The sequence below is a fragment of the Lissotriton helveticus genome, chromosome 3_1 (genome assembly GCF_964261635.1).
Source record: "Lissotriton helveticus chromosome 3_1, aLisHel1.1, whole genome shotgun sequence".
Classification (NCBI taxonomy): domain Eukaryota; kingdom Metazoa; phylum Chordata; class Amphibia; order Caudata; family Salamandridae; genus Lissotriton; species Lissotriton helveticus.
The window spans coordinates 434,398,419-434,425,438 of NC_136061.1; the positions used below are offsets into that span (position 1 = coordinate 434,398,419).

General features: G+C 45.7%; 1 pseudogene; it reads right to left on the minus strand.

Moving 5' to 3' along the window:
- Positions 1-1,253: 1,253 nt before the first annotated feature.
- Positions 1,254-27,020, minus strand: part of LOC144823060 (xaa-Pro dipeptidase pseudogene) — a 46,147-nt pseudogene continuing 20,380 nt past the window's right edge.

Sequence of the window (27,020 nt, forward strand, 5' to 3'; positions counted from 1 at the left end):
TGTTATCCAACTCAACGGTATTTATTTTATTGACCTTAGAAAAATGAAAGGCTAAGTGGGCAAGCTAGGATTGGAACATGTGCTCATGGAGTCCAACAGAGAGCTATGACATAAATGCTTTAGACCACAGACCATCGCTGTTTTGGAGATGTGTTGGTGGGAGGGGCAGAGAGGGCATGGCCACAGACTACTACTGGATAGTTTTGCATGTCTTAAATCTAAGTAATACTGCAACAACTAGAGACAAGGCCACTGGAATTATGCGGCAGGGAAGGACCAAAGTATGTGGCAGGGTTGGCTAGATTATGCATCAAGAAAAGTCAAATTGTGCAGTGTAATGTGCCACACTCTGTGATAGTATTACTTCATAACTTTGACAGTTTTACACATGGTAACGGCGTTATGGCAAATATTTAACCTTACTAATCCCCGATTATGCGGAAAACGCTGCGGCAACAGTATCGCATAATTCTGGTGGTCTTGCCTATAGGTGTGAAACACCTATAGTTATGCAGAGACCTTGTCTGAACGTTGCAAGTGACCTCTAATCTTCAGAGCTCGCAGTGTCACTTGAACTTTGCCAGAGACGTCCAGCGCATTAAGCCTCTGACAGTGACGCATAGCCTTGGCAGTGGCAGAAATCAAGCAACGTTCTTTAAAACTGGAAGATCTGGCTACAGAGGTGGACTAGAAATAAGTTAGTTGAAAAGTTGCAGAACCGCCATGATCCTAATATTCAAGTGATCTACATTTTGAGAAACCTGTAAAAAATGCAAAATTGATCCCTCTGCTACCATCGGCGCAGCTATCAAACTCAGCTTTCATGTGAACTACACTGGACGCCGTCTCTCAAAGTCAATACATACATGATAATAATAACAAATAACAATTCATGCCTTTTTGCAAACGCGTCACATAACCCACACAGCAATAACTCCTCCAACAACGTTATGAGTGCTATCAGCAGAAGCAGCCTATCCAGATGAACGTGATTATCGACAGTTAATCAAAGAAAGCAGTTACACAGAATGCATAGTTTATATCTGAATCACCTTAGAGGGATGATCATCTTATAAAAACAGATATTCAGTAATGTTCACATTGTAAAAATCAGCATTTGCATTTCACTAATTCATGCGCTCTTGCATTTCAGAGGTTGCTGAAAGGCTGTGCATAGTAGAAGTTTTCATCACAATACTGTAGCTCTGCAAGAAACGCCAGACACAGACGGCTGCTCAGAGCCAATGTCTGAATCAATCTAGCAAGTTTAGAACTTTACACTGGCAATGGGATTGTGCGGGGTCTGCCAGTGCTTGGTCGAGCAAGTGATCAATAAAGTAAATTCCTGGTTCAATTGTTAGCACCATGCCTTCCTGAAGAATCCGTCCAGTACGCAAGCTTTTGAGACCAGGCTCCGTACTCCGTTCAACTCCCTCTGGGTAGCCTCCAACATCATGCACGTCAATGCCAAGAAAATGTCCCAGACCATGTGGCATAAATATTGCACCCAGATGAACTTTCACCATTTCATCCACGTTGCCTTTCAAAATGCCAATTTTGGTCAGTTCTTCCAGATGAACTCTGTCTGCTAGACGATGCATATCTGGCCAGGCAACACCTGGTTTTACTGCCTTCATGACAGCACGTGATGAATGAAGCACAGCTTCATAGATGGCCTTCTGATCAGGAGGGAATTTTCCATTCGCAGGGAACGTGCAGGTGATGTCTGACCCATAGCAGTGATATTCTCCTCCCATATCAAACAAGCACAAATCGCCATCAACAACGGTCTTGTCATTTGGGGCTCCAGCATGCCCGTAATGCAAAATGGATGAGTTGTCTCCACTGACACATATGCAAGTGTATGACGTGTGCCGCATGCCTCCACATTTATAGCAATAATGCAGGAACAGGCTTTCCAATTCGTACTCTTTCATCCCCAGTTTAGCCGCTTTCATAACCTCTTTATGGGCCTCGCTGGAGATTCTGTTACTGTAGCGCAAGACTTCCAACTCCGTTATTCTTGTGTTTACCTCGCTCAGGGGCGTTTAGGTCTTGCCCTGTTCTAACTGGATGAGTTGTATGCTTCCACTCAAAACCTGAGGAGACTCTTCTTTAATTTTGTTTTAAGCACTCACTCAATGGAAGGGCTTGTTATTCATTGCTTTCTCCTCCCACCCCATTCGTCCCACTCCCACCCCGCACTCTGCATGCTCTCACATCACTCCCCCTCCCCTTGTTTGAGTTATTTTATTTATGCATGTTATTTTTCTTCAGACGGCAGGCACGCAATAAAGTGCCAAGTGCGGCCGGACTGCTTGCGTCCATTTTTTACCTCTTTGCTTACATTCTTTCACTTGTTCAACATTTTAATTTGCCATCCCAGCATGGCCTTCCGCCATTTTGGATTGGCAAGTTTAAAATAGCCTCTATGCTTCATGACTCATGGCCACTCAAGCATCAGGAGGCGCGCTTGCCATAAAGCACGCATGAACTCCCTAGCCATCTTGGAATCCGTTTACTTTAACTGAAACCCCATTTCAAGTTTGCCGGCCCTGCGTGCTTCTGCCATTGGCAAAAAAAAAACACCTGCAGAGGCTTGGCCCTTTGGAGCTGAGAACAAACGGCTTACAAGGTTTAAAAAAAAAAAATACACCAATAGGAATGTCATGCTCTCTCACTGTTAGTGTTAGGAGCGTTTTGATTCCAAACGCAGTGCAGTGCAGACTCCTGGCGGTGCCATTTCTGCAACAGGAATATTGAAACTACAGAGCAGCTTTTGTGGCATTGCACAAAGCCATAGGATGACAGCGCCGGCTGTTGTGTTAAGTCCTGAATACTAGTGGGCCGAGATGGGCTGCTTTATTTGCCATGTGTGAGAAATACCTTACATAATCCCATTATGATTTTTCAAGTGGAAAGTGAGGAATTAACCCCGTCAGTAATCAGGGACTGATAGGGCAGACAATGCTTTTCTGACACATTTCTGATAAAGCACATAAACCTATGTTTAAAGTGCTCTTTTGGAGTTAAACGTTTCGCAGTAGGCCTAAAGTGCCAACATGTTCCGTGCTCTTCTATCTGACCCAAATCAGTGCCTGCTGCAGGGCGCCCTCCTCACACAGTGACACCTGTCAGTGTGATAACATGGCGGGACCTGCTTATGCCAGGACGCGTACATGAGACAACAGATGCGTTGCGGGATGACCTACCCACGTTGACGCAAACACTCAGCAACGTGTTACTCTTCACTCCTGTGCATGATGCGCCCAATGCAGAGTCCCTCTTACCGACCCCCGCACACCCTTCCTCCCCAAAACCGAGTATCCTCAGAGGAAACCTGTTACTTCCATCACTTACGACACCAAAAGCACAGCTCCCCGTCCCCAACAGATCAGGGCATCCTGCATCAGGCCCAGTTACAGTTAGGTGTCTGAGTGGGTTGCGTGCCTGCTGCACACATCAGTGTGATACATACAGGTTGCCGCCATAAAAAAGCAGTAATGGCCTAGGGCCAATAAATGGGTATCATCTGAGGGATGCAGGGTCTGTAAAAAAGATTATGTTTTATTTGCCTTTAAAACGCCCTAAAGTGTTTCCTGATCACAGTAGGCCCCCACACCCGCAGGCCTTTCTTCCACAGCCACTTTTCTTTATCACTGCGATCAGCCCTACAGGAATAGTGGCTGGAGCGTTAATGTCAGACCATATACCCCCCAACTAATGTGCCACTTGAGAGCTGTAGGTTCAGATGCGTGGCTTTATAGATAGATCATATCACGGGGAACCACAAAGTCACTATACAAATAACATTCTTTTGCAGAAGTATATTTGACAGGGCTTGTGTGCTGTGATACTTATTTGGGGGATTTAAAGTTTGAAATAATGAACATGAGATCTGTCTTAGCTTCTTTACAACCACCCCCTCAGATGGTCTCCCCTGACAGCTGAGGTTCCGTGAAAATCGTTACGACGTTTTGGGCATCGCCGAATATGGAGGAGTGTGGTATCTATGAACCGTAAATGACGAGTTTAGTAAGTGTACGCGGTTTCGTCATGCTACTCAGAAGAGTTCGTTTCATTTACAGGTTTCTCCAATGAACCCTCGGGTTCCATTTTAGATACGGCATCCATTTTGTTTCTTGCCCTCACGTAGCCTGCGAACAGGCAACTGTCCGCATCGTGACCTTTTGTTCCCAAGCTTCACGGAAGAAGCATATGCCTTTTCATGCGTCTTTTATGAGTAGGGGGAGGACACTGCTAAAGCAGTTGCCTCCGCTCAAAGGTGATTCTGCCGTGCCGGTCTATTGTTTCAGCCTCGCACGTGCTGGGACCAAGACCTTTCAAGCTACAATTACGCATCCAATATTATCCTCACACTTTCTGTTCCCTGTTGTCTGACTTCCTTGCAGCTGTTCTCGTCTCTTTCTCTTGCCTATTTACAACTCGAGTGGAATGTACCTAATGGTGGGAAGATGTGCTTCAACAGTTGGAACTGGTGATGTTAATGTAATTATGTTCCGGGGTTCTGAATACATGAAAGCGATCCTTTTGAATTTTACTGTGGGAACTGAGCTGTAACCTTTTGCTTACATATTGTGCAATGACAAAATCTTGTATAAAAGAGAGCGACTCACAAATGCAATTTGAAGCAGACTCTCAGAACCTACACTCCGTTGTACTTCGTGTGACTTTTGCTTCCCTGCAGTAATAAACTCTGATCTTTGACGCCGAAGGAAGTCTCCCGTGTCTCTGTCTTTAGTACGCCAGAACAGGTATCCCACGAAGGTTTTAGGTGTTGTCCCGTGGCACCGCTGGGCCTTAAATACCCCAGTCCTTCAGTTGGCGCCCAACTCGGGGCGACATCGGCGGTACCGGTCCAAAGCCTGACGATTGTGAGGAACTTTGTGTGAAATCTCCGAGGAAAAGGTGCACCCCGCTTCATCGATCCTGTTGTCGAAATAAGTGGTCCGAAGATTTTTCCCGCGAAGATTCCCGCCTCCTGGCGGCTGCGACGGACCGATGCCCTGACTGTCGACCTGTTTTCACTGCCTGGCGTAGACCTTTCGTACAAGCGAGACGATAGACGGGCCTTCCGGGTGACGCCATTGTATTTTCAGTTAAGTATTTGTGGGTCGCTCCCAGTCCTTAGTGGTTGTTGCAGCTTATTGAAGCTTTGTTGTATTGCATGGTTCCATTGCATTTGTGGTTCTTAGTTGTTGGTCCTTAGTTGTTATTTGACAATTGCAATTGCCAAAAACCGAGGGTTTTGTTTTTCACGAAGAATTAATGCTTCGGTAACCTTTGAAGTTTGATACTAGGTTAGTGTGCACAATGCCTAGCCATAGTGGTTTCCTTGGTTTCTTTAAATGTTGCAACAAGGATTCCCGGTTGGAGGACTCGTGTCCGATACCTCCAGTTGGAACTCCGATATATGAGCTCTATAGTCGACATGGTGTGGGCCCTATTATATATAATAAATATTGGGTCCGTTACACGAAAAAAGATGGTGTCCTTAGTTGGCCACCGCATGGAAGTTTCGACCTCACGATCTTAGATAATCTAGAAGCTAAGTTGTTTAAAAGGAAAGCTAGGCCAGCTATGTTTGATTCCCTTCGGTTATGGCGTAAAGAGGCCAAACAGAAAGAAATCAAACAGCTTAAAAAGGATCGAAGAGAAGGTATCGTTCCGATAATGCAAGTTGTACAACAATGTCAGCGAGATAAAGAAGAAAAAGAAATAGAAGTTTCTACTAGACTGCATCACATGAGGATAGACAAATGTTATCCGGTTTTACCAGCCAGTCATGATAAGAGAAAAGAGGATTCAAAGGAGGATCCCCTGTTAGCGTATTTGATGAAATCGCCACCTCCTTATGCACAGGGTGCTACAGCCCCTGTAGTTCCTCCTGTAGTTCCTCCTGTAGTTCCTCCTGTAGTTCCTCCTGTTGTCCCTCCTGTTGTTCCGGCGGCTGCTGGTCAGGCCGTTGTTAATCCTACGTTTGTCCCACCACCTGTCTCTATTCCTACTGCTCCTTTGCCTGTACCTTCTCAGCCTCTTGTCCCTGCCACCCCGACTACCTTGCCTGCTTCTGCTGTGTCTGCCTTCACTTCTAACGTTGTGGCTCCTGCTCTCCTTTCTCCTTCTGTTCGTAATCGTATCCCTAACACTGTTGCTACCCTTTATTCACCGCTTTCTGGTCAGTTATTTCCATCCGATACTCCTGAAACTCCCCAAAGACGGAGTCAGATCCCTAGTGGAAGGGAGAAAGAGACGTTAGTGACAATGGCACGTAGGTGGATAAGACATCCTGCCAACTACCCTCCACGCATGGTTTTCGAGACGTTTTCTCAGTTTAATGAACCGACACAGAGATTCGTGTTCGAAGAAATGTGTAACTTTTTGAGGGAACAATGGTATAATGACAATTTAGATAACGTACCGCCCGATATGATTGAACTTCAGAGTCAGTTTTCGAACGGTATGATTGTAGGTGGCGATGTACGACGTGCCTTAGAGCGATTGTTATCCTTTAGATCCACAGTGCCTTCTCGTGTGTCATTTAATGATGACGACTTAGAAACTTGGAAAGCGGCTCCTGGTCAGTATCCTATGAGAGAAGTTCCGCCAGTATGGATGCCAGGTGATCCTAATGCTAATCCTGCGGTTCCTCCACATTTCCAAAGAGTTTGGATAAACCTCCCATGGAAGCGATCAGAAGTCTTGCAGGTGAAACAATCTTTGCCTGATCCACGCAAGAATCCAGCAGGTTATTATAAGGAGTTGTCCCAATTGGTAGATGCTACTATTATGAACCTTGCCGACATCGACATGCTGTTCGGTAATGTTGTACCACAGCCCGTTTGGGCGAAAATTCGTCAGGAAAATCATGCGAATGAGTTAGGCGGTGATTGGGCTGCAATAATAACGGCTGATGGCCGACAAGTTGGTGGGGCTAAGCCTGAGCAGTTAATTACAGATCTGCCCCAGAGAATAATTACGTTCATGAAAACGCTTATGCCGGCGATGAGGGTAAACTGGGATAAATTAGCAGCTTGTAAGCAGAAGAAGGACGAGAGTGTCTCTGATTTCTTTACTAGATTCGAAGAGGCATTTGTCGATCATAGTGGTCAGGATATGGGCACTGAGGGAGGTCAACGGTTGTCTGTTGATAAATTTGTGTTGAATTTGTTACCAGAACTATGCAACAAATTGAAAAATTCAGAAAGTGCATGGGCTGTTCCAACCACTGCACAGATATTAGCGACGGCTCAATATTATGAGAATAGGGAAAAAGAAGAAAGTGATCGTGTAGATAAAAAAACGAAGGAGCTGAAAACGAAGGTTTTGTTGCAGCAAGCGTATCCTCCACGTTCAAATAACATTGATTTGCAACAGCAATATAGACCACAATCGCAATCCTCCAGAATACAGTCACGTCCTGACTCCTCTGACTTTAGATCTATGCTTGGGTATAACCAGTGTGCATATTGTAGGAGAGAGGGACATATAAAATATGATTGTCCCGCTTTGCGTGACCGCCTTAATGGTGTGTCGACACGAGGGGGTCGTGGTGGTCCTCAACAAGCATCTCGAGGTAGAGGTCGCGGTGCCTTTCAAAATCAGACTGAGCGCCCTAATACGTCCTCGGACACGAATAACTGTTTTGACCAGCGAAATGTAAGGTCCGATAAATCAGCGCAGTATGACGCGGACGACTATTACGTTGAACATGAGACTGTTGTAAACGATCGTTACTAGGACAGCCACCGACAGAGAGAGGGAGTAGTATCAGTTCCGGTCGATCAGAGTGGGCCTTACGTCGCAGTTGCTACATATGGCATAGTTGAGCCTTTTCTGCTAGACACTGGTGCGACGAAAAGTTCCATCATGCATTCGAAACTCCCTGGCGCACCTTTGTCCGGCTTAACAAATGTTTCCGTTGGATTCTCTGGCGCCCCGGTTAGCAATCCTGTCTCTAGCCCTTTGCCCCTTACTATTGGTCCTCGTGAGCTGGAGGCTCCATTGATTCTATCTACTGGTTGTGGTGAGAATCTTCTGGGTCTGGATTTGTTAAAACGGTTATATGCGACTTTGTATTGCTCTCCCGAGGGAGTGGAGCTTACATTAGGTCGGAGAGTAATCTCTCCTATGTACTTGTCGATCGATAAACTCCCGCCGGAATTGAGCTCCCTTCCTGCGTCTCTATGGGCCACAGGTCCCAATGATGTGGGTCTATTGGACATACCACCCTATATTATCAAGCTGAAACCAAATGTGCGATTGCCACGTATACCACAGTATCGTATCTCCATTGAGGGAGAACGGGCGCTATTAGCGATTGTACACGACCTGATCGAAAAGGATGTTGTTGAAGAAACTCGAGGAAATGTGTGTAATAGTCCTGTGCTACCAATTTTAAAATGAACTGATCCATCTAAACCTCCTGTGTACCGTTTCATAATCGATTTGAGAGAAGTGAATAAAATCGTGATCCCACAGTTCCCCGTGGTCCCTGATATCACGACTTTGTTGACCCTGATTCCAGCGTCTGCCTCCTGGTTCACAGTAATTGACCTAAAGAATGCTTTCTTTAGTATCCCGATTGCTGAGGAAAGCAGAGATCTATTCGGATTCTCATTAGGTGGTCGCAGTTTTAGACTGAAACGCGCACCACAGGGCTATTGTGAGAGTCCGTCGATCTACAGTCAAGCCCTTAAAAGTCAACTTGATTCATTTATATTACCGGCAGGCGCAGCCTTGATTCAGTACGTGGACGACCTGTTGGTCGCCGCTGATACCGAAGATATTTGTAGAACTGCTACAGTATCGTTGTTACGGCATTTATGTGACTTACATCACAAGGTGTCACCTTCCAAGCTGCAATATTGTTGCCAAGAAGTAACCTACTTAGGTCACTTATTGTCAAAAGAGGGGAGAAGGTTGACCCCAGAGAGAATTGCAGCGATTACCCGAATGACTGTGCCAAAAACTCAGAGAGATGTACGTGCCTTTCTAGGTATCACGTCATACTGCAGACAATGGATCCCAAATTTTTCACTATTGGCGAAACCATTGTTAGCTCTCACGTGCAAGAATGTTCCGACTCCTTTGCCATGGACTGAAGAGTGTCAAAAAGGTTTCTCTGAATTACGTGATGCGTTGTGTTCGGCTCCTGTGTTAGGTACTCCTGATTACAGTAAGCCGTTTACACTGTACGTTCACGAGAGGGATGGTTGTGCGTTGAGTGTTCTGGCGCAACAATTCGGTGACAAACAGCGTCCCTGCGCATATTTTTCTTCGACCTTAGACCCAGTAGCTAGAGCTTTGCCGAGTTGTTTAAGAGCAACAGCGGCAGCTGCGGCGTCCATTCGACAGTCCGCAGGTCTGGTCATGGATAATATGCTCACGGTGATGGTTCCGCATGCAGTTGACACTCTCTTGAACCGAACGAAAACTCAACATTTGACGAGCGCAAGGTTGTCTGGGTATGAGCTGACGTTACTGGCTAGTCACATACGGATAAAAAGGTGTAATGTGTTGAATCCAGCAACATTATTGCCGATCAACACTGAGTCAAGTGATGTAGCACCACATGACTGTTATCTGAGAACCGAAGAGGAAACGAAGGGTCGTATTGACCTAAAAGATACTCCATTGGTAGATCCCGATGGTACTTTGTATGTTGACGGTTCCTGTTTTAAGTTACCGAATGGTGATGTGACGACTGCGTATGCTGTAGTGACGTTGAGTACGATTGTGGAAACTGCGAGATTGAGTCAGAATTCGGCTCAGGCAGCTGAAATGATTGCCTTGACGAGAGCGTGTGTGTTGGCTAGAGGAAAGCGGGTGAATGTGTTTACAGACAGTCAGTATGCTTTTGGTGTGGCGCATAGTTTTGGGCGATTGTGGAGAGAAAGAGGATTTTTTACGTCGCATGGTACAAAGATTCAGCATGGACAGCTTGTGAATGACCTTTTAGATGCACTTCCATTGCCTAAGCAGGTGGCCATAATTAAATGTAGTGCGAATCGAAAAGTGACAGATGATGTTGGTCATGGTAATGCGTTTACAGACGAAACTGCTAAAGAGACAGCTAGAGATCTGACAAATCGAATGTACGTTGCGAATTCAGTAAGATGGCCAGCAGAGACTAGCATGTGTGAGGACACGGTTGAAAGTGTGAAGGAAATACAGAGTGAAGCTACTGAAATGGAAAAGACGCAGTGGAAAGAAAGCATGGGAAAGTTAGACGAGAATGGATGTTGGGTTGATTTGTCAGAGAAACAGAGATGGATGTTACCGGATGCATATGTGCTTGCTGTTGTTACAATGGCCCATGGCACAGCACATATTAGCTCGAAGGGCATATGCAAGTTGTTGTCTCCTGTATGGAAGAATGATGGGATTACTAAATGTGCAGAGAGAGTGGTTAAGAATTGCATGGTATGTTTGATGCATAATCCTGGAAAGGGCACTCCCACTCCACCTGGCCATTTCGCTCCCCCGACATATCCTTTTGAGGTTATTCAGTTAGATTTCATCCACATGGAGAGATGCAACAATTTGAAGTATGTTTTAGTCGCGGTTTGTGCATTCTCCAGATGGATTGAAGCTTACCCTCTTAAGGATAATACTGCCCTATCCACAGCTAAAATTCTGCTCAAAGAGTATTTCCCCAGGTACGGCATGCCTCGGATTGTATGGTCGGACAACGGAAGTGAGTTTGTGGGAAGTGTGATGAAGAGTGTGTGTCGTGGTTTGGGAATATCCCAGAAATTCCATAGTGCTAATCATCCTCAGTCAGCAGGTTTGGTGGAAGGATATAATGGCACCCTGAAGTTGAAGCTTGCTAAAATCCAGGCAACGACTGGTTTATCATGGCCCGATGCTTTGCCTCTAGCTCTCTTATCGACCAGGGCTACTGTACACTCTCGAGTAGGGCTTAGCCCCTATGAGATTGTGTTCGGCCGTCCTGCGAACATTTGGGGGGTTCCAAGGCCTAAAGAGTTTAACAGACTTGAATATCCAATGCTAATTGATTATCTATATGATCTGACTGCTAAATTGAGTTTGATTCATCAACAGGTCTTTGAGGCTCTGCCGTCACAAACAGAGGGTCCTGGTCATCGGCTCCAACCAGGGGACTGGGTCCTCACTAGAAATTTCGGACGAAAACGCCATCTTGAGCCGAGATTTGTGGGACCCTTCCAGGTGCTACTAGCAACGAGGACGGCGGTTCGACTGGAGGGACGGAAACACTGGGTGCATGCCACCCACACCAAGAAGGTTCCGCTTCCTCTGCCGGCAGACACATGGATACGTAAAGGTTTTTCCTCGTCTGAAACTGACGTTCCCCAGCGCTTTGTCCCATTTAGCGAAGCACAGACCATAGGGAACACTTCAGTGTTATCTGACACCCCTGTTGATTCCCCTCAAACAATTTCCCTTCCTTCAACATTGGGGAATACAAGTACTGAACAATTGCCTGGACAATCGAACACTCTTTCGCCATCCAATCCACTGTTTGAAGATCAGACTCAACCCGGGAGAAGTCGATACTTTCTTCGACCGCGCGTTAAGGACAAATAAAAGAGTTCTGTTTTTTATTCCCTTTTTGAATTTACAGTACCCCTTACTGTTGTCATGAACATTGTGGACATTATATATTGTGTTTACCTTTTCTTTTCATGCAGCTAAGAGACTATTATGGAATTGATTCTAAATTCATTTAACCTATCATCTGGGTTGGCCGTAGGGCCGTGCGGGTACTTCCTTCTGTTTAGCAGCTATCGACACTAGGTCGGTTTCTTTTGTCGATTTCTGGGAACTCCTGGGAATTGGCAATCGCTACTCAGAACGAAGTGCGTCAAGAACGTCACGGACGGCTTTTTAGAGGATGGACCTCTCGAAGCTGTCGGAAAGAGAGAAAATGTTGGCGCAAAGATCAAAAGTGTTTTGTACAAAATGTTTTCTATTTCAGATCTTTATGTTGTTCCTAACCGTTTCAATGCTACTGGTGGGTGGAGTATATTTTGGGATTCAATTATTATTACCTTCCATTTCACCTACTCCTCCTTCCTATAATCTGAATTTCGCTTCCACTGTTTCTCCACATTCCTTTCATCTCCTGCCCCAACATGAACAAGTCAGACGTGCAGAATTTAGAAACAATTCATTTGTGCAACTTTTGCATCAGCATCAGTTGGTGGTAAATACTACAAACTGTTGGGTGTGTGGGCTAATGCCGCATACCATGGACAGGGGTATCCCATATTTGGTCCTTCCGTACAGCCCCCAAGGGTCAGTTCGGGCATTCCAAACCATGTTCCGTAGTGCACTAGATTCTTACCCCCATCGAGAGCCACGCTCAGCAAACTTTGGTTCTGGCCCGTATCACAAGTCTCTTATGATAGCTATTGCCGATCTAGATAGAGATATCTTCGATACGTCACTTATCCCAGAAGAGGAGGTGCAAACCTATAAGTACCTTAGTGAGGCTGAGTATAGTATATCAGTGGGTGAGAGGCAGCTTAAAAGCTCGTCTCCAATCTGGATTGTACGTCACCTAGGCCACTTTTGTCTGCAAGGTCGTGGCCGAAATCCAAGAGCCCAGCTTGGGAAGAGTGCTTGTGTGGATACTTACGTTCTACCGATGCTCTCTTCCCCTGTCTTTCTGACTGCCAAGGGTACCTATTTTGTATGTTATGACCGAGCATATACGTGGTTACCACACGACTTCTCAGGTACCTGCTATATTGCAAATCTCTTGCCCCCGACTTTCACTGTTGCCGCCGACTATCACAAAACCAGAGTTGTGAGAGGTGTCATTAGTAAAGAGGATACTTCCGGTCAAGAAGCAGGAGACTTCTTCAAGGGTTTTCTACCGTTTTGGGGCCCCATGGTCAATAGCAGAAATCTGAGACAGTTAACTCGTGTAGTAGAGTCAACTGCTAACATAACTGCAAGTGCCCTTGGTAATCTGACAGCAGAGCTTCAAGCGGATAGGCTCATGACGTTGCAGAACCGTATGGTTCTAGACGTTGTTCTAGCGGATAGAGGTGGTCAATCAATCAATCATAGACATTTATAGAGCGCTCTACTTACCCGGAGGGTCTCAAGGCGCTAGGGGGAGGGGGGTGCTGCTACTGCCCGAACAGCCAGGTCTTGAGCTTCTTCCTGAAGGCGAGGTGGTCTTGGGTCAGGCGCAGGTCGGTCGGGAGGGAGTTCCAGGTCTTGGCGGCCAGGTAGGAGAAGGACCTTCCTCCTGTTGTCGTTCTTCGGATGCGGGGGACGGCGGCGAGGGCGTGACTGGCTGATCGGAGGTGTCGTTTGGGATCGTAGAAGTTGATGCGGGTGTTGAGGTAGCTCGGGCCTTGATCGTGGAGGGCTTTGTGTGCATGGGTGAGGAGACGGAAGGTGATTCTCTTGTTGACCGGGAGCCAGTGCAGGTCTCTTAGGTGTCCGGAGATGTGGCTGTGTCGTGGGACGTCGAGGATGAGTCTGGCTGAGGCGTTCTGGATCCGTTGGAGTCTCTTCTGGAGCTTGGCGGTGGTTCCGGCGTAGAGGGCGTTGCCGTAGTTCAGTCGGCTGGTGACGAGTGCCTGGGTGACAGTCTTCCTGGTCTCGGTGGGGATCCACCGGAAGATCTTCCGTAGCATGCGCAGGATGTTGAAGCACGACGAGGAGACGGCGTTGACTTGCCTGGTCATGGAGAGGGAGGAGTCCAGGATGAAGCCCAGGTTGCGTGCGTGGTCTGTCGGTTTGGGTGCGGTTCCCAGGGCGGGGGGCCACCAGGAGTCGTCCCAGGCGGAGGGCGAGGATCCCAGGATGAGGACTTCCGTCTTGTCCGAGTTCAGCTTCAGGCGGCTGGTCAACATCCACTCGGCTACCTCTTTCATTCCTTCTTGAAGGTTGGCTCTGGCGGCGGCGGGGTCGTTGGTCAGGGAGAGGATCAGCTGGGTGTCGTCGGCGTAGGAGATGATGTTCAGGTTGTGTTGGCGTGCGATGGCCGCGAGGGGGCTCATGTAGACGTTGAAGAGGGTTGGGCTCAGCGAGGATCCTTGGGGTACGCCGCAGATGACTTCGGTGGCCTTTGATTTGTGCGGTGGTAGGCGGACTCTCTGGGTCCTTCCGTCGAGGAAGGAGATGATCCATTCCAGTGCCTTCTCCTGGATTCCGACGTTGTAGAGGCGCTGCACTAGGGTGCGGTGGCAGACGGTGTCGAAGGCCGCGGAGAGGTCTAGGAGGATGAGGGCCGCTGTTTCTCCGTTGTCCATCAGGGTTCGGATGTCATCGGTGGCAGCGATGAGAGCGGTCTCGGTGCTGTGATTGGCTCGGAAGCCAGACTGTGAGGGGTCGAGGGATCCGTTCGTCTCGAGGAATGCGGCCAGTTGCTTGTTGACGGTCTTCTCGATGACTTTGGCCGGAAACGGGAGCAGCGAGATGGGGCGGTAATTCTTGAGTTCGGTGGGGTCCGCTGTTGGTTTCTTGAGTAGAGCGCTGAGTTCGGCGTGCTTCCAGCTCTCCGGGAAGGTGGCGGTGGTGAAGGAGGTGTTGATGATGTCCCGTAGGTGGGGTGCGATGACAGCGTCGGCTTTGTTGAAGACGTGGTGAGGGCAGGGGTCGGTCGGTGATCCGGAGTGGATGGAGTTCATCATGCGGACGGTGTCTTCGGTGCTGATCGGGGTCCAGGCGCGGAGGGTGGTGGTGGGGGGCGTTGGTTCGGTCGTGTCGGACGTGGCGTTCGTCGGTTGGGTGTTGAAGCTGTTGTGTATGTCCGCGATCTTGTTGTGGAAGTAGGAGGCGAGGGAGTTGCAGAGTTCTTGCGATGGGGTGATGTCGTTGGTGGTGTGTGTAAGGTCATCCATTCGAGCTGCTGCATATTCATACCTGATAACGCTCCAACGGTTTATCAAGCCATCTCCAAGTTGCACAAAATCTCGGAGTCCATACACGAGGACGAGGGAGATTGGACGCTTCTAGGATGGTTTTGGGGTCTAATGTCGACTTGGGGTTGGAAGATTCTGATGATTATAGGGGTTGTCGTGACATTTCTGTTCACGTGTTGTCTTTGTGTACAGTGTGGTCCTGCCTTATGTGGCCTTTGTGCTACAACGTGTATAAGAAGGCCACCCGTTTCCAAGGAAACATTGATGGATAGAATTATGTTCCAACAACATCTGAATGATCTGATGAGAATCGAGATTGACTCCGACTTTGACTAGTTCTTGCCTACATGAGGGCAAAAGGAGCGTCTGAGGTTCCGTGAAAATCGTTACGACGTTTTGGGCATCGCCGAATATGGACGAGTGTGGTATCTATGAACCGTAAATGACGAGTTTAGTAAGTGTACGCGGTTTCGTCATGCTACTCAGAAGAGTTCGTCTCATTTACAGGTTTCTCCAATGAACCCTCGGGTTCCATTTTAGATACGGCATCCATTTTGTTTCTTGCCCTCACGTAGCCGGCGAACAGGCAACTGTCCGCATCGTGACCTTTTGTTCCCAAGCTTCACGGAAGAAGCATATGCCTTTTCATGCGTCTTTTATGAGTAGGGGGAGGACACTGCTAAAGCAGTTGCCTCCGCTCGAAGGTGATTCTGCCGTGCCGGTCTATTGTTTCAGCCTCACACGTGCTGGGACCAAGACCTTTCAAGCTACAATTACGCATCCAATATTATCCTCACACTTTCTGTTCCCTGTTGTCTGACTTCCTTGCAGCTGTTCTCGTCTCTTTCTCTTGCCTATTTACAACTCGAGTGGAATGTACCTAATGGTGGGAAGATGTGCTTTCACAGTTGGAACTGGTGATGTTAATGTAATTATGTTCCGGGGTTCTGAATACATGAAAGCGATCCTTTTGAATTTTACTGTGGGAACTGAGCTGTAACCTTTTGCTTACATATTGTGCAATGACAAAATCTTGTATAAAAGAGAGCGACTCACAAATGCAATTTGAAGCAGACTCTCAGAACCTACACTCCGTTGTACTTCGTGTGACTTTTGCTTCCCTGCAGTAATAAACTCTGATCTTTGACGCCGAAGGAAGTCTCCCGTGTCTCTGTCTTTAGTACGCCAGAACAGGTATCCCACGAAGGTTTTAGGTGTTGTCCCCTGGCACCGCTGGGCCTTAAATACCCCAGTCCTTCACAGCGTTATTTTAGTTCCCATTCTTTCTTCTTCCTTCGCCCACCAGACTCGCCATCCTGTTCACATTTAACTCTGAACAAGAAACAGTACATTGTGCAGTCGATGTAAACAAACCTGGGGGCAATTGATCGAACATGCATTTTCCCAGTGACGCAAAGGTATCATAAAACGTATTTGTGCCTGTTGAGGGGGCCCGTGCGTGCCTGTGGAGAGAGCCCCGTGCGTGCCTGTGGTTGGGGGCTCCATGCGTGACTGTGGTTGGGGGCCCCATGCGTGACTGTGGTTGGGGGGCATGTGCGTGACTGTTAATGGGGGCCCTGTGCGTGAATGTAGAGAGAGCCCTATGCATGCCTGTAGAGAGATCCCTGTGCGTGCCTGTTGAGAGAGCCCTGCGCTTGACTGTGGAGGGGGGCCATGCAGTTGACTGTAGAGGGGGCCCCCTGTGCGTGACTGTCGATGGGGGCCCTGTGCGTGCCTGTAGAGGGGGCCCCTGTGTGTGTCTGTGGATGGGGGCCCTGTGCACACCTGTGGAGGGAGTCCTGTGCGTGCCTGTGCGATTAACCCCTTAACAAGGAGCACAAACAATACCTTTAAATAAACACAGGCAGCTGAAGTCTAGCAACCCCCGAGTATAATCAGTGCCGGCACTTTCACTCTAAAGTGCACACTGCGGGTTGGTGGGCCGCGCCAGGCTTTCATCCTCCAATGAGAAGGATGCCACTCTGTTGCACGCCAGGTGTCCGCGGGCGCTAGTGCATTCTGGGTAGAATTATATATACACCCAACATCACCCCACACAGAAAGGCGGCGTTTTTAGAAAAACATTCGATAAACATGAAGATGTTTTACAGGCGAGCGGATGATCCCCAGACCTCGCGGCTGGCTCCAAACATAATAAAGACTACAACTTGCAGATCCGGCAATAAAACAAAAAGCAAAAGGGAAGAAACCCCAGTACAGTACTCACCAAGGGCACTCTTGACGTCACGAGGCCTCTGCAGAGGTTCCCACAGGAGGGAGGTGTTGGGTGGCAGCTCCCGCCCCTTCCGAAGGTGCACCGGGCTGGTCCAGGCAGCTCTCCTTCTTCCCCCTTCCTTGGACTTCCCGCCGATAAGATGAAAGAAACCTTGCAGGGCCACCCCCACGCGCGGCATCCAATGGGATGCTGCGCCGGTGGACCAGCCAATCCTGGCGCAGGGGGGCACATTTCGCCCTCGCCCTGTCGCCCTTTGGAAACCCGGGCTGTGGCACTATGGCAGGCGAACAAGCACCCCTGGGTCCTGCTGGGGAACTTACAGTGCGCATGCTTGAGAAAGTGGACAACTTTCCCAAGCATGCGCACTGTAAGTTCCCCAGACTGCGCACTACGTCTGCTGCAGCCTGAGTGTGTGGACTGTCACTCAAGCTGCAGCAGGCCACCCCCCCTGGCAATTCCCGGCGGCTGATTGTTCAGCTTGTATTTTATTTAATTACGGCCGGCAGCTGCGATGCGTCCATGGTGGCTGGTGGGGACGTGCCAACTGTTGTGAAGAGCAATGTGGTAGACTACTCCAAGAACAGCAAAGCCACAGACAGAGGCGTGCCTATCGCCGCGCTAAATTCTGAAAACGCAGTAAAATAGTAAACTTTAACACTTCCTGTATGTGTGTCAATCACCCAGATCAGCCATGGTGTGCCTACTGTAACAAGTAGAGGGAAGACACAATCAAAGGTGTGCTTATCTCTTTGCTGAACTCCGTGAACTCTGTGAGCTCTGTGTTCCTCGTCGTGACTTGCTGGGACGAGCGTACCACTGATCAAGTTCAGACAAAGCACTGTGAAAGGTATGCCTATTGCCATGCTGACCTTTAACCCAGTTGGGAATAGCAGACTTCAGCACTTCTCGAAAGCATGCCGATCGCCGTGAAAAACGCCTCACTACAATGATGGCGCACCCAACACTTCAAAATGGCCCACTACCAAGCAAGGCTACGTAGATTTTCCAAAGAGCTAGGTACCAACAACTGGGTATCAACAACTGCCTTCCCATGCAGTAAAGTAAACAGAAGAGCGTTTACCTAAAGTGGTTGAAAATGGGTACCCACCACTCCTCACACCACTCCCCATACGATTTGTAATAAAAAAAAAACACTAAAACAATACATCGTGGTCCTGGGGTGTTGAGATGAGTTCCTCACTCTGTTGTAATCTCAAGTTCCGTAAGTCCTTCACTATAATATCATTTGTCACCAGTGTAGAAAGGTTGAAACCTCACATACAGAGAAATCATCCCAGCCACCTTCTCCAGTCTAAGGCATTGTTACAACACCTTCGTGTTACATCAAGAATCTCCATAATGTCAAGTTCTAATAGAATGCAAGTTTGTCACGTTCTACGTACTCCCAGAGCTTACATGAGTTACCACACGCACATTTCATAAGGAACTGTATAATATTTTCCATTGCACTTCTCAGAAAATATACCCTAATACGCACTGCATACATATAGGATATGCAGTGCATATCCTATATGTATCCGATATGAAGATGCACAGGGTGTAATACGGTATTATATATATTGCCATTGTTGAGTGTGGGGAGGGGTAAAATCTCACTTCAGTGACCGCAATTACTTGAGCGTCTTGGGCATAGAGAAAGTGGAAGCTGACCCTAGAGGGGAGGGATAGACTTCTGAGATTAAGGAGAAGAGAATTATGCCTTATAATAGATTTAAACACAAAGGGGCAGATTTATGAGGCTCTTGCGCCTCCTTGCGCCGCAATTGCGTCACGTAATGTGACGCAACGGCGGCGCAAACAATGCGCCCTATTTACAACGTGACGCATCTAGGAGATGCGTCACGTTGGAAACCCCTGTGCCATAAGGAGGCGTTCCTGCGCAGGGGGGGGGCGTTCCTGCGCAGGAACGCCTCCTAAAAGTGGCTGAGTGAAATCTATGAGATTTCACTCAGTCACTTTCTGCGTCAATTCCCTACGCCTGCTTGAAGCAGGCGTAAGGGTGACGCACCATACATTGAACAGGTGGGCCCTGTGCATTGCAGGAGTCATGTCGCACTTGCGACATGACTCCTGCAATGCGCCGCCCGTGCGCCGAGAGATGCGTCACGCATCTTCACTGCCTTGCACCATGGTGCGCCGCATCATAAATGCGGCGCACCCTGGGTGGCGCAGCAGTGGCGCACTGTGGCGCATGTTAACTGGCGCAACCCTGGGGATGCGCCAGTTAACATAAATCTGCCCCAAAATCCCTTCATGGTTTGAAATTCAATGAGGTATTATAGGACCATCTTGACTAATAAGTTATGATAGTTTGGAAGGAGATTACTCGTTCTCGAGATCAACTGCCCTTTATGTTTGATTGAGATCAGAACTTTTATGTGTTGGTGCTTCTAATGTTTCTGATGTTTTATCCTTTTTATTTTTGATTTTACAGGGAGAAAAAGTAGGGACTCATTACCCCTGGCATTGTTGGGGTGACAAGAGGATGCCCTGGCTGGGGCACCTTACCTTGTTCCATACAATAATTCACAGGGTTTGATACGTTTGCAATTTTCAAATTTTTCATAAAAGCACTTGTATAGTTTATAAAAGTGACTGATAGTATTGTATCTTCCCACTTGGACTTTATTATCAAAACAACAGAGGTAGTAATTCATGATTCTGATTGTAATATGATTATTGCTTTAGCAGCCCATTTGGGCTTAGTACTATGATGTATACTATTCAGTATGTTTGGCATTCATTGTCTAATATGCTTTGTGAATTCCAGAAATTTAAGGTGACCATCTTTTGCATATTTATTTTACATTCATGTACACCAGAAATGTATAACAAATGTAACATTCTGTGAAAGTGTAGTGTTTCCAAGCAGGTATGTGTTTACGATACTGAATGGTGATATTCACTTGCTTCAAGATAGCACCCAAATTGCATTATACTGTCCAGTCCTCTGTTTATTGTGATTATTCACTTTTTAAAGGGAGGTGGTGTCAGGGAACACAATCATGCGTGAACAAGGCTGGCAGGCCGGAAAAGCGATGCAAGAGCCAGTGAAGTGTGCATTCCTTCATTCTCCCTGGAGCGATTAGATTCAGAAGGGAAACATCCTTTACAACGGAACCGCTACAACGCGGTACCGTTATGACACAGTTTTAACAACGAAAGTTGTTACAACGACTTTCGCTGGAGGGCGCTCTAGGATAGGGGATAGTTTAATTTACTTTCCAACACCTTCCCTACTATCCAAGGGGACTGGTGTTGGAATAGTAAATTAAACTATTCACTATCAGCGCCCCCCCAACGCAAGTCGTTGTAACGACTTGCGTTGTTAAAACTGCTTGGTAAAGGGACGCGTTGTAACGGTACACGTTGTACCGTCATACATCCGATTCAGAAAGTTTATATATATATATATATATATATATTACCTACTGGCTATAGCCAGTAGGTATATATAGTTAGGACCTAGCTACCATAGGAAATCTGCAACATTCTATTGGGAATAACTTTGGCGCCGGTTGAGGAATTTGCGTGTAATTTTCCAAAATATAGGCCAGCTCCGCTCCGCTTCTTCCCTGGAAGTTTCGGGGGGATTCGTCGTGTGGGGGCCGAGAAAAAAGGGGGGTCCCAAAACGTGTTTCCCCCATGTTAATTTCCATAGGACGAATAGACAAGGCTACAGCCCGAACCGCTGAATGGACTTACACCAAACTTTGCAAAATTGTAGGGACTGGTACACAGAAGTGCCTTTTGATTAAATGGTGTAAATCCCTCCAGTAGTTCCTGAGAAAATCAAAAGAAAAAAATATATATATCTGGGCGGAGCCTAACCACACATCTCATTGTGAGATCTGATTGGCTGTCAGCACTTCATCCAGGAAGTGTTGGCAGCCATCTTGGGACCAATATACATGATAGCACCTCATTAAAAAGCATTGCAGTTAATAGAAGGTTTTAGGACTTTACTTACATTATACATCATTTGTTGATGGTACCATACTCATTTTAGGAATTGTGGTGTGTTCTAAGGTGATTTTACCATGTGAAAAAGCCTTCTGCTGGGATATCATGAATCATGTTTGAAAGAAAACTATCATCTCATGCTTTTCCCACAGTGGTTTAGAAGGGGATCTATAAGCTAAACTGAAAGCATATTTTCTGTAAATTCACATTATATCTCTCAGTCATGTGAGAATGAAGTCTGACATTCTCAGTAACACATGTACATCCAACAAGGACAGAGACTGGCAGTTGATTCCTTTGTGTTCTACTGCAGCTTCCCAGAGTGTTCTAAAGAACAACTAGAGCGCTAACAGTCCTACTTATTACAAAGGTATGGCACACCTGAAGCCATCTTGATTGGAATAAAGTGCTAACTCTAAAAACATTTAATTTAAAAAGGAACAAAATGAGGAGGTATATTTTGCCATAGAAAGTATGATTAGTGCTGCAGAAAGAAAAATGAGGGCACATTTTTAGTGACTTCTCAAATCCTCTTCTATTTCATTAAACAATTCTGACATGCAGTCTCTCAAGATGGCCACCAGAGACAAAAGAGCCCAAATGTAGCCCAAATATCACCCAGATGTAGCCCAAGTATAGCCCAATGACAGAATGTCCCAGAGTGTTCTATAGAACAACTAGAGCGCTAACAGTCTTACTTATGACAAAAGTATGGCACACCAGAAGCCATCTTGATTGGAATGAAGTGGTAACTCTTAAAACATTTAATTTAAAAAGGAACAAAATGAGGGGTTTCATTTTGCCATAGAAAGTATGATTAGTGCTTCAGAAAGAAAAATTAGGGCACATTTTGAGTGATTTCTCAAATCCCCTTCTATTTCATTAAAAAATTCTGACATGCAGTCTCCCAAGATGGCCACCGGAGACAAAAGAGCCCAAATGTAGCCCAAATAGCACCCAGATGTACCCCAAGTATAGCCCAATGACAGAATGTCCCAGAGTGTTCTAAAGAACAACTAGAGCGCTAACAGTCTTACTTTTGACAAAAGTATGGCACACCAGAAGCCATCTTGATTGGAATGAAATGGTAAGTCTGAAAACATTTAATTTAAAAAGGAACAAAATGAGGGGGTTCATTTTGCCATAGAAAGTATGATTAGTGCTTCAGAAAGAAAAATGAGGGCACATTTTGAGTGACTTCTCAAATCCTCTTCTCTTTCATTAAAATAATTCTGACATGCAGACCGAAACATGCAATTTGAATACCAGCAGCAGACGTCCCTGGTGAGCAGTAGCGTTCCTACAGTGATATAATGAGCAACTAGAGTGCTAACATTCAGAATGTATGGCAAATGTGTGACACATCTGAATGCCTTCTTGATGGAACCAAAGTAAACAAGCATTGAAAATCTCGCCCTCGTTTAAGTTAAAGCCATTCTGTTTGTAATGAGGTGGCTTTTTAGCTTTGCTTTTAATAGTGTTTTTCAAACTTTCATGTAAATAACATGCATATGTATGCATATATGTATATGTATGCATGCATTTATATTTGTATTTATATAGATATGCAGATTATATATGTTTATATATGTATGTATATATATATACACATACATATATATAAATGCATATATATGCATATATATGTGTATATGTGTGCGTGTAGATAGACCGAGCCACAAGAAAGCAGAAAAACAAACGTGAGGAACACAAAATGGGGGCAGGGTAGATACACCCTGACCCCCTAGGCCTGCCCAGGTGGTCCACAAGGACAACAAAAGGCCACATTTAAAAAAAAAAAAAACCTGGTCTCTTTTTTTAGAAATTACCCCCCGGGGGGACCGAATCGGCATAGTGATAAAGAAGTGTGGGGGGTCCACAATCCCCCCCACACTGCCCCGGGGACCGCCGCCCCAGGGCAAAGCAACGCAGCCCCTTGGCGCATACTGGAGGCTCCTGGTGGGCTACTTGGCCCCCAGGGACCCCCAGTATGCAAGGGGAATTAGTTCCTATTCTGCAAACACGCCAGGGGTTGCGCTGCAGAGAGGTGTAAAACAGGGTGTGGCCTCATTACACCTCTCTGCAATGCAGCCCCCTGGCGCATACTGCAGGTTCCAGGTGGGATAGTTGGCCCCCAGGGACCCGCAGTATGCAAGGGAAATTAGTTCCCTCTCTGCAAACACGCCCGGGGGCTGCGTTGCAGAGAGGTGTAAAAAAGGGTGTGGCCTCATTACACCTCTCTGTAATGCAGCTCCCTGGCTTATACCGGAGGCTCCTGGTGGGCTAGTTGCCCCCCAGGGAGCCCCAGTAGGCAAAGGGAATTAGTTCCTCCTCTGCAAACGCGCCAGAGGTTGCGCTGCAGAACATTGTAAAAAGGGGGCGTGCCCTCTGAACACCTGCCTGCAAAAATGTAGTAAATCAGTATAAAAAAAATAACAATTAATACATTTAAAAATTGTCATTTAAAAAACCTTGCAAATTCACTGAAAAAACCATAGGTTTCAGGCCTTATATAGTTAGGAATTAGCATTTAAAAAACCTTGCAAATTCACTGAAAAAAACATAGCTTTCAGGTCTTATATAGTTAGGAATTAGCATTTAAAAAACCTTGCAAATTCACTGAAAAAACCATAGGTTTCAGGCCTTATATAGTTAGGAATTAGCTTTTAAATAACCTTTGAAATTCACTCAAAAAACTATGGGGTATATTACCAACAACTAGCGATAATTTTTGTCTCTAACTTGTTTAGAGACAAAAATTATCGCCGCACATCGGCGATTTTTATCGCAGATAAACCTTGCTATTAGCAAGGTTTATCGCAAATGCGATGAAAAACGGCCGCAATGCATGAATATCGCTGAAAAGTCAGCGATATTCATGCATTATCGAGCAAATGCTCTTAGCCATGTTATCCACCTCCCATTGGATAACATGGTGAAGAACTGCTCAGGGCAGGTGTTAGCTTTTGGAGATATTCGCGCTTAGCGCGAATATCTCCAAAAGTTGGTAATAGGAGATAGCGATGTTAGCGACTGTTTCCAGTCGCTAACATCTTGGCACGCCCACTTTGCATGTCATTAGTGATAAATATCACTGACATGCAAAGCGGGGCCCAAGATGGTCGCTATCTCCTATTAGCTGTCACTAACTGGTGTTAGCGACAGCTTGGTAATAGGGAGATAATTTTATCTCCGCTTTCTTGGCTTTTAAAGCCAAAAAAGCGGAGATAAACCCCTTGATAATATACCCCTATAAGTTTTAGGGGTGTTATAGTTAGCTGGACATTTCACTCATACAAAACCATTGAAATTGCTCCTATATAGTTAGTTGTACTAACTATATTTCACGCACCCGCAATCCACTGCTGATGATGTCACATATTAGATCATTCATGACATGGTCAGTGACATCACTGATGACATCTCAAATGACATTACTGATGACATCATCCAATGAATGAGGTTTGCTTCGTTATTTAAATATGCATTATATATATAGCAATTTACATTGAAGAATGAGTGCATATATATAAATAAATATTTGGATGGAGGATTTAGTAGCAGTGTAATTGACTGTTTACTTGACCAATTTATAATGTCTCACTAAATATAGTGGATAGTGACTAAACTGTGTGAATATCTGTATCACTTTGTCAGTTGTTGTGTAAACTGATTCTACAGTTGATTACTAGCTATGTGAAAGTCTATATTAGTTATTGATTAGTTAACTGAGTATTTGTATGGGAGTGTGAAAGTGTGTGGTTCGGTGGGGGGTGTGTGACTGTCCAAAGATGTGTGAATAGTTGATTCAGCAGATGTATGAAGTTAAAACTACATGTTCTAACAGTTTGGTTGAGTGAATCTCTTTATGGGTGTGGTGATGAGCAAATATATTTCTCAATGGTACATGTCCAACAAATTAGGAAAAAAAAGGCAGCGTATGTGTCAATTGTTGTATATAAATAAGTATACATAAGACTCAATGATTGTGTGAGTGACTGTATGGATAAATTGATATTTTTAACTGTTTTGGTCAATATTTTTGTAAACAATATTTTTGACATGATGCATTTAACACTATATTTCTGTCAGTCGATATTAATGTCTGTAATATTAGGTCAGTGAACCGTGCACCTTCCTCAAGAATTCTTCTACTGCATCTGGGACATTAACTTGTTGCAATTACTTTGCTTGTGTTGACATCAGCATGCCTTTCAACAACCTGGCAGCGCTGCTGAAGAGGAAACCATTTTTTAACATGTAATATCAGCTCTTCGCAAAGCTTGACCTGTGAGTATGTATATAAAATACTTGTGTAGCACTAGGAAGCACATGAGCGTTCTATATTGCATCATGGGATACCCATTTTCTTCAGGACACAGGCAGAGAGGCAACTGTGCAGGTGTTCTATGGTGCTCAAAAGGAGGGGTGTGTTACTTCTTGTGAACTGTATGTTACTTGATGAGTGGAGTCTTTTCTAAAGTATTTTATTGTTGAATATAACCAGCAGTACAACAATGCCATGTACCAGGCATCTGGGAGCATTGCAATGTCAATTAGTAAACAGGGTTCCTGTGATATCAATAAAGGTAAAGGCCAATATTATAGCGGTATGAGTCATAATAAAATATGAAGGTTTGTCCTTTGAAATAAACAATGAAAGCAATGTGTGCAGCAGATGAAGAACTCAGTCGCTGACATGTGGAATACATATATGATTGATCAGTACTTCACATTATAATATCATTGTGCATAAAAACAAGTGTTATACTGGAGGTAACAAGTGTGAGGAAATGGTCTAATGGGAAAAAATAAGGTGGGCAATAAGGGGAGTATGGTCAGCATCTGAACCGAAGAGCGGGGTCTTAACTTTATTCGTGAAGCCTTGGAGTGATGGTTCTCCTTTAAATAATCTTAGGATGATCTAAATAGTTGGTATGTAGCAGGAGAAGGCTTGTCTTCTTTTCTTCTCAGTCTTGGACTTCTCTGGATTGAGCTTGGTAATGTCGCTGGCCACATACTCCATTTTGTTGGTTGGTGCGATAGAGATAGCCAAATATCAACAAGAGAGAGAGGGAATATAAGGAGCACTCTTAGTCCCCCAGTTCACATAGTCAAAACAACGAGAGAGTGTGCCTCCTCAAGAGAAGAGCGAGCATGAAGAATCAAACTTGATACTTTAAAAAGCCCTCACTCACCAACCTAGTTGGTGACATGCTTCATCATCGGGCCCCACCAGGAAGGCCGAGTGCCTCCCCGGTGTGCTTCAACGCCAGAATTACTGCGGAGAAGGTTAGTGTTGTCTGAGCGACAAGTGAAAGTGATTGTGAGGTGGTTTAAAATGTCTAGATTGTGTCCAAAAATAATTTTATTCGTTGGCCAACCAGACACAAATAAAAACAAAGTGAGAGATGTATAAGCTGGATAGATTAATCGGCTATGTCTCACTTTGGATTTGCGCTGTACAAAACCATTTGTGTTTGATTCAATTAACTATAATGTTGTTTCTGTATGATAGCAACCCAGTCTACCCATGTAGTGTAGTTCCTATTATCCCAATAGGCTCTGCGCATTGGAATAATACCTTCAATAGTATAGGCCTAGACCAGACGTTAACTAGGTCTACTACTGTCGATATTAGACTTAAAGTTTTGGGTTTGCCAGCTAGCTCAGAGTTCACTAGAAACTTTCTCGAATAGGCAAGGAGGAGTTGAACCTCCCTGGATAGACAAGAAGGGATTTCGTTTCTGACAACCATAGAACATGACAACTTTGCTCTCCCCTAATCAAGAGTGTATCTCTAGAGTCGTGTGAAAACAAAAGACGACTTATTTTACTCAGTCAGTACGTGCATTCTTAGTCTCACCAGATTGTAGAGAAAAGGAAGAGACGGGCGTGTTCAATAAAAG